Source organism: Cnephaeus nilssonii (assembly GCF_951640355.1).
Source record: "Cnephaeus nilssonii genome assembly, chromosome: 23".
Taxonomy (NCBI): domain Eukaryota; kingdom Metazoa; phylum Chordata; class Mammalia; order Chiroptera; family Vespertilionidae; genus Cnephaeus; species Cnephaeus nilssonii.
The window spans coordinates 1,208,026-1,223,127 of record NC_137094.1 but is presented as its reverse complement, the minus strand read 5'-3'; the positions used below and the strand labels follow the sequence as shown (position 1 = coordinate 1,223,127).

Sequence of the window (15,102 nt, the reverse complement as noted above, 5' to 3'; positions counted from 1 at the left end):
CTCCATGCTAAGGAATCCCCCATGCCCTGTTGCCCAGGCTCTGTCTGCTGTGCAAAAAGGATCTGTCTGCAAAAAGGATCTGTCTTCCCCGCTGCCGCTGCGCTAAGGCAAGGCCCAAGCCCTGCTGTCCAGGCTCTGTCTGACGTGTCTGGGGGCAGATCCAGCCTCGCTGCTTGGTCCCCATGAACCCCAGCAGGACTGACAGGCCCAGACACTGCAGCAGCGGGGCTGAGGGGACTGGGCGCCGCCATCTTATAGCTATGGAGGCCGCCATTTTGTCACGGAGGGACAGTTAATTTGCATATTACTCTATTATTAGATAGGACTAGAGTTCCAGTGCACGAATTGGTGCACAGGTAGGGTCCCTCTGGGTGACCTGCAGGTATCAGGCAAAAACCCTCGGTCGAATGCCGCCTGCAGCTCCTACCTACCCCTCCCGCTCATCCCAGCCCCATGGTGCCTGCTCGGGATAGTGCCCAGTCAGTTCTGATTGGGAGAGGCTCACACTGCCACAGCAGCGCTTTCCAGCCATGAGCCCCGCCTGTGACACCCTCCCAAGGTATCAGACTATGGGATCAGACTGAAACTGGCTCTCTGACATCCGCCGAGGGGTCCTAGATTTCAAGCGGGTGCAGGTGAGGCTGAGGGACCACACTGGTGCACGATCTGGCCAGAGAGGGACCATGGGAGGGATCCAGGGCATGTCCCCCACATCTTGCTCAGTCCCAATCAGCTGGACCCCAGCAGCAAGCTAACCTACCGGTTGGAGCATCTGCCCCCTTGTGGTCAGTACACATCATAGCAAGCGGTTGAACAGCCTTCCCATTATCAATAGCGTATTACGCTTTGATTGGTTGTTCTCTTGTTCTGCCGTTTGGTCTATTTGCATACTACCCTTTTATTATATAGGACTAGAGGCCTGGTGCACAAAATTTGTGCCCGGGAGTGGGGAGGTTCCCTAGCCTGTCCTGCTCTCTCTCACAATCAGGGACCCCTCAAGGGATGTCCAGCAGTCAGACATCCCTCTCACAATCTAGGACCACTGGCTCCTAACCACTCTCCTGCCTGCCTCTCTGATCACCCCTAACCACTCTACCTGCTTGCCTAATAGACCCTAAATGCTCACCTGCCTGACTGATTGCCCCTAACCACTTCTGCCTTGGCCACCCTGTGGTGGCTTCATCCAGAAGGACATCTGGAATAACATTCAGAAGGTCATTCAGCTGTCTGGTCTAATTAGCATATTATGTTTTTATTATTATAGATTATTATAGATGACTGTTCAAGGTTCTGTGTCATCTTCATTTTGTAACTACAGTGCTTATCAAATTACCTTTATTCATGGTGTTTAATTAATGAATGAAGGATAGGAAAAACAGAATGTCTGATACTTAGCCATGATACCAATTAATTCAGTGTGCAACCATTGGCAAATTATATTTCATAGCATTCTTGTATTGTGTATTGTAGTCAGATATAGATGTTTTTATTCTACTTAACACTTATTCTTAGTTGTAGTTTAGACAAAGAATATAATTCTTTTTCTTTCCAGGTGCTGCTAACTTTGAAACTGAATCCTATAGAGCTTCTCCTGTGGCATCAATCTATCAGTCAAGTTCAACCCAAGATCTACTTTTGAAAGCACAAAAAGAATATAAAGAGATTTTGCTGAAAAAGTACATGATATAAAACATAAACAGTAAAAGTTTATTTACCAGACTGTTTGTATAACATTTTGTTTCCATTTTACACATGATGTGAGATCTTTATTGAAGAAAAAAATTTTGATCATATGTGTCTGATGAAAATTTACATAGTATTTTAAACTGTGTTTTTTGGGGGGCATCTAAGTAAGGTTTAAGCACATTTTGTACACGAAGGCCAGCACTATTGAGTTTTACATACTCAAACTGCCCAAATACCAGCTGTTCAAACAACATCCAAACAAACAACTTGTCACTCATATTTTAGTGATACTGGTTGATTTTTTTATATATTCCAATTTTATCACAATATTTGGTCCTAAAGATTTTGATATCTGCTGCTATGGTTACTAAATTGATGTATTAAAATTATTATAGTGCCATTAGACTTATGTAATTTTAAATACTGATTCCAAAATCTTTCCTCCTGGGAGAAATAAAGTTTGCTTTTCTACTTTTCCATTTACTGATTGATTTTTTTTAATAAAGTGTCTTAAAAGTATAGAAAGATCCAAGTTTCAGTAAAAAGCGCTCTTTTGCCCTGAACCATTTGAGAGTAAACTGTTGACTCCATGCCACCATGCCTTATTCCTTTAGTATATTCCACTTGTCCTACCATACCACCTTCACAGTCAGAAAATTCACCCTAATATATTCCATAATTTCATCCTCGCATTCTTTTCAATTTTTGCCACTTGTCTGTAGTATCTGTTATAGCATAAAGACCCTGTTCAGATCCATGGGCTACACTGAGCTGTAGTGTCTATTCTCCTTCAGTCTGGAACAGGTCCTTAGTCTTTCCTTGACTTTCATGACCTTGAATCTTTTGAAGAGGAAGTTCCACTAATGCATGTAGAATGTCCTACAATGTGGATTTTCCTGATGTTTCCTATGATAATATTTAGATCAGACATTTTTAGCAAGAACATCACAGAAGTAGTCCTACACTCTCCTCATTGCATCCTGTGATGTGACCTGCAATTTTGATTTGCCATTCTTGGCGATGTTAATGTTGATCAGTGAAGGTATTATCTGCTGGGTTTCTCCTCTGTAATGTTTCCTTTTTCACTTCACAAGTTTTGCTTTATAGGGAAGTTTTATGGAGTCAGTGTAAATATCTCCTCTTCATTAAGCTTTTGATTTATTAATGCAAACTCAAGGTTTATTTCATTTAATGGGTTGTAATTTGTTAAAATTAATTTTAGAATATTTCTTTTTGAAATATTCTGTATTGGAAGTTTCAGTCTTATAGAAAAGTTACAAGAATAGTACAAAGAATTCCTGGAAATCATTCTCAGAAAGTTAACATTTTACTACATTTACTTTATCCTTTCTCCCTTCTTGTCTATTACCTAAATAAATGTAAATGAAGGTTGGTTAGATATAATATATGAACCTTTTGGAAGTTGCAGATATGGTACTTCTTTACTCCTAAATACTTTAGTGTTCATTTCCTAAGAAAAGGGGATTATCTTATATAATTGTGGTATAATTATCAAAGTCAGGGAATTAAAATTGGGTCAGTATTAATATTTAATCTTGGATCTTATTCAGATATTTGCTATTGTCTCAATAATAAACTTTATCGTCCAAGTAAATCCAAGATGATGTGTTATGTCCAATTGTCCTGTTTCTTTAGTCTATTTTAATCTGGGGCAGTTCTTCAGGTTTCCTTTGCTTTTCATGAGATTCACAGTTGGAAGAGTATAGGCCAGTTATTTGTAGACTTTCTGCTTAGGTTTATTTGAAGTTTCCTCATGTTGCTTCACGTTATGCCATGTGGGCAGGAATGCCACACAAGTAATGCTGACTTCTTCCCATGCAGCAAATCTGTAGGCACATGCTCAGCTCCCTTACTGCCAGTGTTGACTGTGATCATGTGGTTAACAAGTGTCTGCTACTTTTGTCCAGAGTAAAGGTACTATTTACCTTTGTGTGTCACAAATACCTTATGTGGAGGTACTTTGAGTGTCTGCAAACATTTTGTTACTCCTCACAATTTCACCTACTCAATTTAGCATCCAATGATGATCCTTACATGAATCAATTATTATGTTGTTTGCCAAATGATATTATGTTGTTTGCCTTGTTATAAGAATAAATGCAATCCTCTCTAATAAAATGGTAATATGCAAATTAACCATCACTCCGCTACATAAGACACGCCCACCAGCCAAGCCACGCCCACCAGCCAATCAGGGCAAGTATGCAAATTAACCCCATCCAAGATGGCTACAGCCACAGAGAGCAAAGTTTCCCAGGTAACAGAGGAAGCCAAGCTTTCCATAACCGTTGAAGGCCTAAGCCTCCACTCAAGCTACAAAGTTTCAATAATAGAAGGTAAACAAATTCAAACAAATGGCGGCAGAATGGAGCTTGAGAGAGCAGGCCAGGGTTGCCAGCTGCAACAGGGGAAGCAAAGCTTTCTGCACACCCTGGCCGGGCTCACCTGCTTAAAGCTACAAAGTTTCAATTGTAGAAGGTGAATTAACTGCCACAGAAATGGCTGCCGCCCCGGAGGGAGCAGCAGGCTTGGCTCCGCTCCAGGCTACAAAGTAGAAGGAAAATAAATTCCAGATACCAAGGCCTGCGCTTGGGTGGCCAGGGGGCATGGCCGGCCTGCAAACCACCACAGGCCCCTAGCTCAGGCCGCCCCATGCCCCAAGGGAACCCCACCCTGATCCAGGACACCCTTCAGGGCAAACCAGCTGGCCCCCACCCATGAACCAGGCCTCTATCCTATCTAATAAAAGAGTAATATACAGATTGATCATCACTGTAACACACAATATAGCTGCCCCCATGTGGACACAAGATGGCCACTACAAGATGGCCAGCAAGATAGGGCAGTTGGGAGGCACCTGGCCTGCAAGGGAGGGCAGTTGTGAGGGACCAAGCCTGCAAGGGAGGGCAGTTGAGAAGGACCAGGACTGCAAGGGAGGGCAGTTGGAGGTGATCAACCCTGCAGGAGAGGGCAGTTAGAGGTGACCAGGCTGGCAGAGGAGAAAAGTTGGGGGCAAACAGGCTGGCAGGGGAACAGTTAAGCATCAACCAGGCTGGCAGCGGAGTGGTTAGGGGGTGATCAGGCTGGCAGGCAGAGCGGTTAGGGGCAATCAGGAAGGCAGGCAGGCAAGCAGTTGGGAGAAGTATAAGCCTTTCAAATTTGGCATTTCACTGGTACAATACAATGACCAACATATATAATCACTGTACAGTGCCTAGACATTCCAGTAAGAACCATTATTTTCTTTAATGTAGAATTATTAATATACTAGAGGTGTGGTGCACAAAATTTGTGCACTTGGGGGGAGTTCCCTCAGCTCGGCCTGCACCCTCTCGCAGTTTGAGAGCCCTCGGGGGATATCCAACTGACAGCTTAGGCCTGCACCCCATGGGGAGCGGGCCTAAGCTGTCAGTTGGACATCCTTAGCACTGCTGTGGAGGCAGGAGGGACTCTTGCCACCACTGTTGCGCTCGCCAGCCCTGAGCTCAGCTTTTGGCTGAGCGGCACTCCACCTGTGGGAGCACACTGACCACCATGGGGCAGCTCCTGCATTGAGCATCTGCCCCCTGGTGGTCAGTGTTTGTCATAGTGACCGGTCGTTCTGCTGTTCAGTCTATTTGCATATTAGCCTTTTATTATATAGGATATTCTACACGCAGCAGTGAGGTGAGTAATTCTACAGAGTGTCCCAACATAATTTTAAAATTGTATAATAACACAACTTTGTTAAGGCCCTGTTTTATTTGCTGATTAATGGACAAAAGGCAATGTAATTTATCTTCAAGTATTTTCTTGAAAGTCTGTGCTCATAAAAATCATGAAAAGTTGGAAAGACTGTTAAATCACTTAAAATTTAAATCTGTCATACAGAATCTTGTTTGTACAAAAGTACAGTATAAGTTAAACATAAAGCCATCATGATAATTTTATGCAAATCTGTTTTATGTGATCTTTTGTTTTTTTATAAGAGTTTCTCAGTTCTGTTGAGAAAATATCAATACCAGATTAAATTGCTATCTTTTGTCAAAGAGCCCTAAAAAGCTTGCTTTAGCATTAACCTTTTATGTGGTCAAGTGCATTGCCTAATTGAGATTACCTAAACACTATGGGGAAAAAGGGCAGTATGTCCATAAACCAAGAAATAATTTGGTTGTAATGTATCATAAAATAAAGAAACCCCACACATCTGTACAATGAACATTATGTATCACACATCCACCCACACCAGAGTATACCTGTGTGCATGTACAGGCACACGTAGAGGCAAGGGCACACACCCAGTCATAAAACAAAGCCTAATGAGGTGCTGCTTCCAGTTCAATATTCAGCTTTGCATTTTTTTCTTTCTTCATCACATGACTAGCTTTTTGTCACCTTCTCATTCTTGAAGAGAGTCTGGAGAAGATCATTCCTCATGGTCTCCTCTTCCTTCCTCAAGTGTAACAAAATCTGCTGCTGGTGTTTTATGTAAAGACTAGAGGCCCGATGTGTGAAATCTGTGCAAGGGTCGGCCTTCGTACCCCCGGCTGCTGTCTCGCAGCCCTGGCCACCACTTCGACTGCATAGGCCCTTGCAGCCTGGCTTCATCTGGAAATTCATCTGGAAGATCGTTCGGAAGGACGTCTGGATGGTTGTTCTGCTGTTCGGCCGTTTGGTCGATTTGCTTATTATGCTTTTATTATTATAAAGACTAGAGGCCCAGTGCATGTCTTCGTGCATGAGTGGGGTCCCACAGGCCCGCACTGATCAGGGCTGATCAGCTGGGCTGGCCAGGGGGTGGGGCCATGGGTGGTTGGCTAGCCAACCACGCCCTGGTTGAACTCTGGGTTGAGGGAACAATTTGCATATTAGCCTTTTGCTATATAGGATAATTGACCTTTTTGGGAACTTTTGTTGGGATCAGCAACTGGGTCCTTTAATACATTATCCCCAAGGCCATTGGTTACAACATAACTACAGTTAAAGGAACAATTCAAGAGATTTCTTGTTAATTTTTGTAGCAAAGCTCCACCAGAATCGAAGGCAACATTTTCAATACTCCATTTGTTTTGTTTCAGGACTTCCACAATCTCTTATAAAGTATTAATATGTATTCCATCCCCTTGAATAACTTGAAGATATGGTGGCAGCAAGTTGTAGCCCTTTGGGTTCTTAGTAATGGGGGATTTCTTACTTAAAGTATCCAAAACCTTTAATACAGTGTCAAGAGGATTTACAGAATTAGGTCTGATTATTAGTGGTGCCTCTGAACTTCTTGATGCTATTAAATGTCTTAGATCTTCACCCCATATTTTACCACACCCATTATAAATGTCATAACTATCGCTGACCACAGATACAGGCACTGATGAAAACTGTGTTACTATATGTTCAAAAGTAACATCTTTTTCATGGTCTTTCCCCCAAGCTGTTATGGTACTATGTTCTGCTGCTGGAATAAAATAGGCTGGAATAGGATCTCTTGTTCCCAGTATATATTATTGATTTCAGAGAAGAAGGGAGAGAGAAAGAAACATCAATTATGAGAGAGAGTCATTGATTGGATGCCTCATACAAGCACCCAGGCTTGTGCCCTTGGCAGGAATCAAACCTGGGACCCTGTGGTCCACAGGCCAATGCTCTATCCACTGAGCAAAACCAGCTAGGGCACAGTATTTTTTAGTTAAAGCAATTCCTGTTACTCTATCCATTCCTTTGAAGTTAACCAAATAAGCAGAGCTCCTATGCCAGCAGTCTCTTGGGAAGAGATTTTCTGTAGCCAAAATACAAGCAACTTGTATTCCAGACCAACTAAGTTACCAGATGTTTCTAACAAATATTTGGTCAATATTTTCTTCAGCTCTCTAGAATTTGTGGCCACGGCGATTGGATACCAGGACTGAACAAGAATAGTCTCAACCCAATTTGTAAGCCAACTACACTCTGGATCTGTGTTTTCCACTGTGAAGAGAACATTTCCTCTGGGAATGACAGAGCCCTCAGGGACAGCTTTTACTTCTACTGGAAGATGCCCATGGTATTTCTCAAGAATGCAATTCCATCCTTTTCATTAAATGCATCATCTGGGAAATGCTCTATGGACACCTCTTTGGCTTCCTGGATCTTCTCTTTGGTCACTACTTTATCTTATAAGTACTTATTAAGAAGGTACTGCAACCCATAAAATACTGTTTCCTTGCATTTCACCTTCCTTATTTTGGAGTTTTCTGTCTTCTTTTCACTGCATTCAGAGTAGAAATAATCTTTGCTTGTGTTGGGTGGGTATTGTTTATAGTGAGTAACCTTGTAGGAGTCGGTGGCCAGGAGGATGTTGAACTTGGCTTCTGCCTCAGCATTCACCTCTGGCCGGATAAAAGGGGCTTCCTGGCACTGCTGCGAGGAGGGAGGAAAAATGGGCTTTACTTTGCTCTGTCCCTTAAGTCACTGCTGGTCAGAAGGAGAGGTGAGGGGGAAAAGGAGCTTAGAGGCAAGGCCTGACGAGGGCCAGTGGCTTGAGGTGACAGGGGTGGCAGGGGCTAAGGCACATGCAGCTGGCAGTAGGATGGCCTCACCTGAGCTCCCTGGCCTAATTTTTAGTGACCAAATGCATTGATGATAAATATTTGGACCAATGGATTTTGATGTAAGAGTTGGAAACATTCATAACATTTTTTCAGGTTTTACATGGCTGCTAATCTTTAAAAAAAACTACCACTTGTTATGTTTTAGTGTGTTATCAAAGAATATCCACAATGATCTGAAAAGGCTATATAAGCTCTTCTGTTTTTCAACTATGCATATGTGGGATGTGGCAGAATTTTCTTTATCTACTCAAGCACAACAGAAAATTACAAAAGATTGAGTACAGAAGTGGATATGTGAGAATCCACTATCTTCTATTAAGGCAGACATTACAGAGGTTTGTAGGAAAAATGTCACCTTTTCCAATGTGGCACATGTTAGAGTTTTTGGCCAGTGATGCAGACTGTTAAGGAATTCACAACTAAAAGAAGAAGTAGTTTTTACTTTTCCCAAAGAGAAAGAGCCCTTGTATTATTAATCAATACATAAGCAAAGAACAAACACTTCCCTCCTTAACCCCTCCCCCCTTTTAAAGCCTTGTCTGCTGTTGCTAGGTGACAAGGAAGGGTTTGGGCTGAAATTGAGCATTCATTAGGGGCATTGTCCATTGATCCTTCAGGAGACAGTCCAGATAGATGTCTTAGGGAGGTGTCTTATCAGTATTTTTCCTAAAGCATAGGAACCTCCATCTTGTATAAAACTGCTGTTTGAAACTCTCTGCTATTGTTAGATAGTCCCTTAGTACTGTAAACTCTGTCATAAACTCTGTCACTTTAAGGCAGTCTCTTTCTATAAAATGACTTTGTTTTTAGTTCAAATAATAGAAAATGATAAACTTAATTGTGTGACCTTGCAAGTTAGCCATCAAATATAATAGACTAATATAGACTAATACTGATAATAATTCCCATATTCTTATGACAAGTACTAACTCATTATGTATTCAAGGTTACAATTGTCTGTAACAATAACTCACATAGAGCACTTTGTAATATCTGCAAACAAAGAAGCTCAAAAAGTATAAATATGGGAGACTTCCTGTGTGTGTTGCTCAGAGATTTGGAAGAGACACCTCCCTCTGGGCCACCTGAAATAATCGACTCCTAAGTAATTGGCTCATTAAGGCGTCTGTATCTCATTTGCTGACTTATGATACAACATCCCCAAGTCTATAAAACATGCTTAGAGTAAAAGTTATAAAGTGTTCAAAGGCAGCTTGTTTGAAGGAGAGGGGAAAGGGAACTTTTTAGTAATTATCCCTGTGTTATGAACCAGCAGGGAGGAGATGTATGCAAGAATGTAGCCTTGAGAGTAACTTGTCTTGCAGTTTGAACAGAGGGGTTGTTTGAATCAGAGGAGCTACAATCTTGGGGATTAATTACAAGGATGCTTCTCATAAATTGTGGAAAGCTACAGTGTTACAGAAGACCAGAGAAAAACCAAGACACGCTTAGAGAAAGAGAGTTACATTTTATTATGTGCAGGGCCAGAGAAAAATGTGCCTTTCAAATTCTGGGGCCCCCACATGGAGGAAACTTTTTCTGTTTATAAGTTTTCTAGCTCTTTTGTCTCACAAATTTGAAATGAGACTTCCAGGCCTTCTAAGAAAGAAGGCTTGCATGCTGGGAAGGGGCCATAAGACCATATCTCAAGGCCTGGCCTGGTGTCAGCACTGACAACTCTGTCTGAGGCATAGTTTATGGCCTCTCTGAAATGGGAGTAGTCTTATTTTCCTTATTATTTAAGCAAGCAAGCATTTACAGAAGCCAAAATAGCAGGGTTAAAATTTCAAGCAGCAGTTTTTATATAAGATGGATGCTTCAACAGCAAAGGAAAAGAAAGGTTGTTTTTTTCTGTCCTGACAGTACCTATTCAACATTATTTTCTGTCCTTACAGTACATATACAATATTATAGCTGAATATTACTCAGCCACAAGAAAAGATGAAATACTGACATTTTCAACAACATGGATGGATCTTGACAATATCATGCTAAGTGAAATAAGTCAGATGGAAACCTCAATAACTGTATGATTCCACTTACATGTTGGATATAAGCTGAAAACAACAAATAAACAAAGAAGACAAACAGAAACTCATAGACACAGACAATAGTAAGGTGGTTACCAGATGGAAAGGGGAGCTGGGGAAGTAGAAACAGGTAGAGGGGTTAAAATGTGTGGTGACAGAACGAGATAACTTTGGGTGGTGACCACAATGAGGAATGCAGATGACCTATTATAGAATTGTACACTTGAAACATATACATTTATTGACCAGTGTCAACCCAATAAATATGATAAAAATCTTTAAGTGCCATCTTTTTCAATGTTTTTATTTTTCAAATATAATTATTTTTTTCATTAAAGTAGTAATCATGCCCTAGCCAGTTTTGCTCAGTGGATAGAGCGTCGGCCTGCGGACTGAAAGGTCCCAGGTTTGATTCCGGTCAAGGGCATGTACCTTGGTTTCAGACACATCCCCAGTAGGAGATGTGCAAGAGGCAGATGATCGATGTTTCTCTCTCATCGATGTTTCTGACTCTCTGTCGCTCTCCCTTTCTCTCTCTAAAAAATCAATATAATATATTAAAAAGAAAAAAGTCAGATTATTATAAAAAAATAAAATAGTAATCATGTTAACACAATAGTTTTATAATAAATTTAAATGAATTACTAAAATAATTTAAAAACTTTTCATTTTAGCTTTTAGTATGCTAAGTATCAGTAGAAATGATTGATGTAAAAAATATCTATTGGGTATTCTGAATAAGTCTTTTTTTCCCCATTTTTTAAAATTACTTTATTGATTAAGGTATCACATATGTGTCCTCATCTCCCGCATTCCCATCCCAAACCCCTCCCCACGCATGGCCCCACCCCCATGTTGTCTGTGATCACTGGTTAGGCTCATGTACAAGCACACAAGTCCTTTGGTTGATCTATCGCCCTTATCCCCACCCTCCCCTACCTTCCCTCTGAGGTCTGACAGTCTGATTGATGCTGTTCTTGTTCATCAGTCTATGTTGTTCATCATTTCCCCTAGATTAGTGAGCTCATGTGATACTAGAAATACACTTATAGGAACCAAAAATGAGACAAGCAATAATGGTTATGCTGAGAGGCAAACGAATCAGTCTATAGTGAGTTTCTTTCTGGGCCAACAGTTCTTTTGAGTCCCAATTTCTATGCCCAACAGTTCCTTATGTGTACATAACAGCAATGATATTTCAGTTCTGGATGGTGGGCAAATGGTGGTAATGCAGGTCCCACCCTCTCTGGTTTGGTCCTGGGCAACCTGCAGTGACACACAGCTGCTGACTGCTAGTATGGCAAGGCATCAACAGCGTCTTCCATCTCTGGACTGTTTCTCTTCTGTCTTCATGGCTGGAACACTCCTGTCAATTCCTTTCTGTTGCAGAAATCCACATGGTCTCGGAATTGTTTTCTGAAAATATACAAACATATTCTCGACCAAAAGTTAATAAAGGAATCTTTTCTATAAATGTGACTTGCGATCCTTTTTCATTTTTTGCTCAAACGATTTCCTTTGGCTTGTTTTAACACCATGTATGTTTTACCTGGGTGTCTTGCTGTTAGCATTACAAATGAAAGTTAATTTTCTAAAGTAAAAATTTTCTAGATGTAATTTACCCACAGGATATTTTTCCTTACATGATATTCTTCTACTATCTCCCCTTTTTTGGTTTAAATATTAGGAGGCTTTTGGAAATTTTATGCTGTAATCTTGATAGCTTTTAAATTTTACTTTTTTTGCACTAAAATGTGACTGCTTTAGGTTCATTATAGGTTACACAATTTTACCATGAGATGAACTACCAATAAAAATTTTAGTTAACACTTTAGGAACAGCTTTTCTGTCCAGTACAATTGATTTTTCTAGAATATTCGCTTATTTTGATTAGCCAATTTAAATTAGTCTGAAAACTTGACTACTATTTTACTGTCAAATGTAATACTCTAACAACCATCTTATTTTACCCTGTAGATATTAATGGAAAGGATTATTTGCCTTCTTGAGTAGGCCCTGAGCATTCCTGGTGCTAGGCTGGGTTTAGATATCAAAGACTCCAGTTCCCCGCATCATGGGTACAAGACATCTCCATCAAGTCTTGTTTCAGTGAGAGGGCAGCTGCTGTCGGCCAAGTCTCTGTTACCTGGGTCCCGATTTGAGCTGGGCATGGGAAGCTAAGCAGCCATGGGGGCAGGGGACCTCCCTCAGCAGGGGTGAGGATTCAGGCCCCTGCAAACTTGGGGGGTGAAGGTCTGTGCCCCACCTCTGTTGACCCCCAAGTTCTCTCCTGATGGCCCCTTTGCGACTGTGCCTGTCTTAGGTTGTTCCTTCCTTGAGGAATCTTACCCATCTCTGGCTAACCAGCCATCCTTCGGGGCCAAGCAGGGTGATGTGAGGTTTAGTTCTGTCTCCTTGGTCACCTACGTCCCCATGGCCTCCATGCCCAGCACCTGCCTTGGGATCCCCTCACCTGTTGGCAGGGTCCCAGCACTGATCACATATCTTATAGAACCCAGGTTTCTTCTCCAGGTAGGCCCAGCTCACCCCACTGGTGAGAGACAGATCCATGGTACCAGCCATCATGAGGCTTCAACCTTGGCATGAACAGAAAGCTCAGGCAACAGCTGTGGACAATTGGATTGTGAGAAGAGGGTCCCTCTTGGCCAAAAGGGCAAGAGGGGCCAATATAGAATGCTCAGGTGCCTTCCCAGGGGGCCCTCTACACAATGGAAGGGATTAAACCCTTTCATGTCCTTTTTAAATTGCTGCCAGACATTCAGAGAATTAGTTTGTAAGTTTGTTTGGGTTAATTATATATTATGCTGTTGTAATTCTAAAATATCTACAGATGTGTTACCTTTGTCTCCAAGCACCAAAAATATTATTTTTTATTGATACCTAAGGGTGCGAGGTACTATTATAGGTAGTGGGGATAACACAAATCTGGGAAAAAAATTATAATGACATTGTAGAATAATATCATGTAAGGATATTCTTTGCTCTAGGCCATGGCAATTCCATTTCAAACTGGTTGACAATTTCTTTTTGTATAGATAGGTCTTAGTTACATTTTCTGCACCTCTCCCAGGAGCAAGTAGTGATAGTCCCTTTCTTTGTTATCCACACAAGCCAGAAACCTCTCTTTAATTTTACACCCAAAGGAGCAATGGTTTGATTTTGTGTAATACAAAAGGGAAGCTGGTTGGAGACCCCTGTGTAATTATACTTCCTTGCTCCAACCATGGTCCTCCTGGATGACCAAGGTGTTTGGTATTATTGGTGACTACATTAGGAGGTGGATCATCCCTCGTAAGGGCCCTTACCCATGAAGAGTCAGGAACATAAGTCCAAAACACTTCCCCATTTGCCCCAGGTAATCTTACAGTACAGCTGGTGACTGCTAGCATGGCAAGAAAGATGTTCTCAGGCATCCTTGGGGTTCTGGTTACCTCACAATTTCTTTTTTAATTTCTTTAATTTTTTATTTTTTTATTATTTTTTATATGTGTCCTTATTCCCCCATTACGCCCCATCCCCAATTCGTGCCCAACCCCCCTGTTGTCTGTGTCCATTGATTAGGCTTATTGCATGTACACAAGTCCCTTGGTTGATCTCTCCCCCTTTCTCCCACTCACCCCCTCCTTCCCTGAGGTTTGAGGTTCTGATCAATGTTTCTCAGTCTCTAGATCTGTTCTTGTTCATCAGTCTATGTCGTTCATTATATTCCACAAATGAGTGAGATCATGTGATATTTATCTTTATCTGCCTGGCTTATTTCACTTAGCATAATGCTCTCCATCTCTATCCATGTTGTTGCAAATGGTAGGAACTCCTTCTTTTTTACCGCAGCATAGTATCTCTTTGTGAAGATGTACCACAGTTTTTTAATCCATTCATCTGCTGAAGGGCATTTGGGCTGTTTCCAAATCTTAGCTATGGTGAATTGTGCTGCTATGAACATAGGGGTACATATATCCTTTCTGATCCATGGTTCTAGTTTCTTGGGATATATTCCTAGGTGTGGGATCACTGGGTCAAATGGGAGTTCCATTTTTAGTTTTTTGAGGAAATTCCATACTGTTTTCCACAGTTGCTGTACCAGTCTGCATTCCCACCAACAGTGCAAAAGAGTTCCTTTTTCTCCACCTCCTCGCCAACACTTGTTTGTTGATTTGTTGATGATAGCCATTCTGACAGGTGTGAGATGGTACCGCATAGTTGTTTTGATTTGCATCTCTCTGATGATTAGTGACTTTGAGCAGGTTTTCATATGTCTCTTGGCCTTCCTTCTGTCTTCTTTTGAAAAGTGTCTATTTAGATCCATTGCCCATTTTTTGAATGGGTTGATTATCTTCTTTTTGTTAAGTTGTATGAGTTCTCTATAAATGTTGGAGATTAAACCTTTATCAATATCATTGGCAAATATGTTCTTCCATGTAGTGGGATTTCCTGTTGTTTTATTGATGGTTCGCTTTGCTGTGCAAAGCTTTTTATTTTGATGTAGTCCCAGTTGTTTATTTTCTCTTTAGCTTCCATTGCCCTAGGAGCAGTATCAGTGAAGAAGTTCTTTCAACATATGTCTGAGATTTCTCTGCCTGTGGATTCCTCTAGTATTTTTATGGTTTCCAGTCTTATGTTTAAGTCCTTTATCCATTTTGAGTTTATTTTTGTGTATGGTGAAAGTTGATGATCTAGTTTCATTTTGTTGCATGTATCTGTCCAATTTTCCCAACACCATTTGTTGAAGAGACTGTCTTGACTCCATTGTATGTTCATGCCTCCTTGTCAAATATTAATTG

At 41.2% G+C, this 15,102-nt stretch overlaps 1 pseudogene across 1 annotated transcript; it reads right to left on the bottom strand.

The window, feature by feature from the left end:
* Window positions 1-6,002: 6,002 nt before the first annotated feature.
* LOC307094696 (nicotinamide phosphoribosyltransferase-like) lies at window positions 6,003-13,630 on the bottom strand (annotated as a pseudogene). The gene is made up of 5 exons: window positions 13,627-13,630; window positions 10,314-10,327; window positions 7,358-8,079; window positions 6,576-7,177; window positions 6,003-6,181 (listed from the first exon to the last, which is right to left on the bottom strand). The product of its transcript is annotated as a nicotinamide phosphoribosyltransferase-like (transcript).
* Window positions 13,631-15,102: the final 1,472 nt, after the last annotated feature.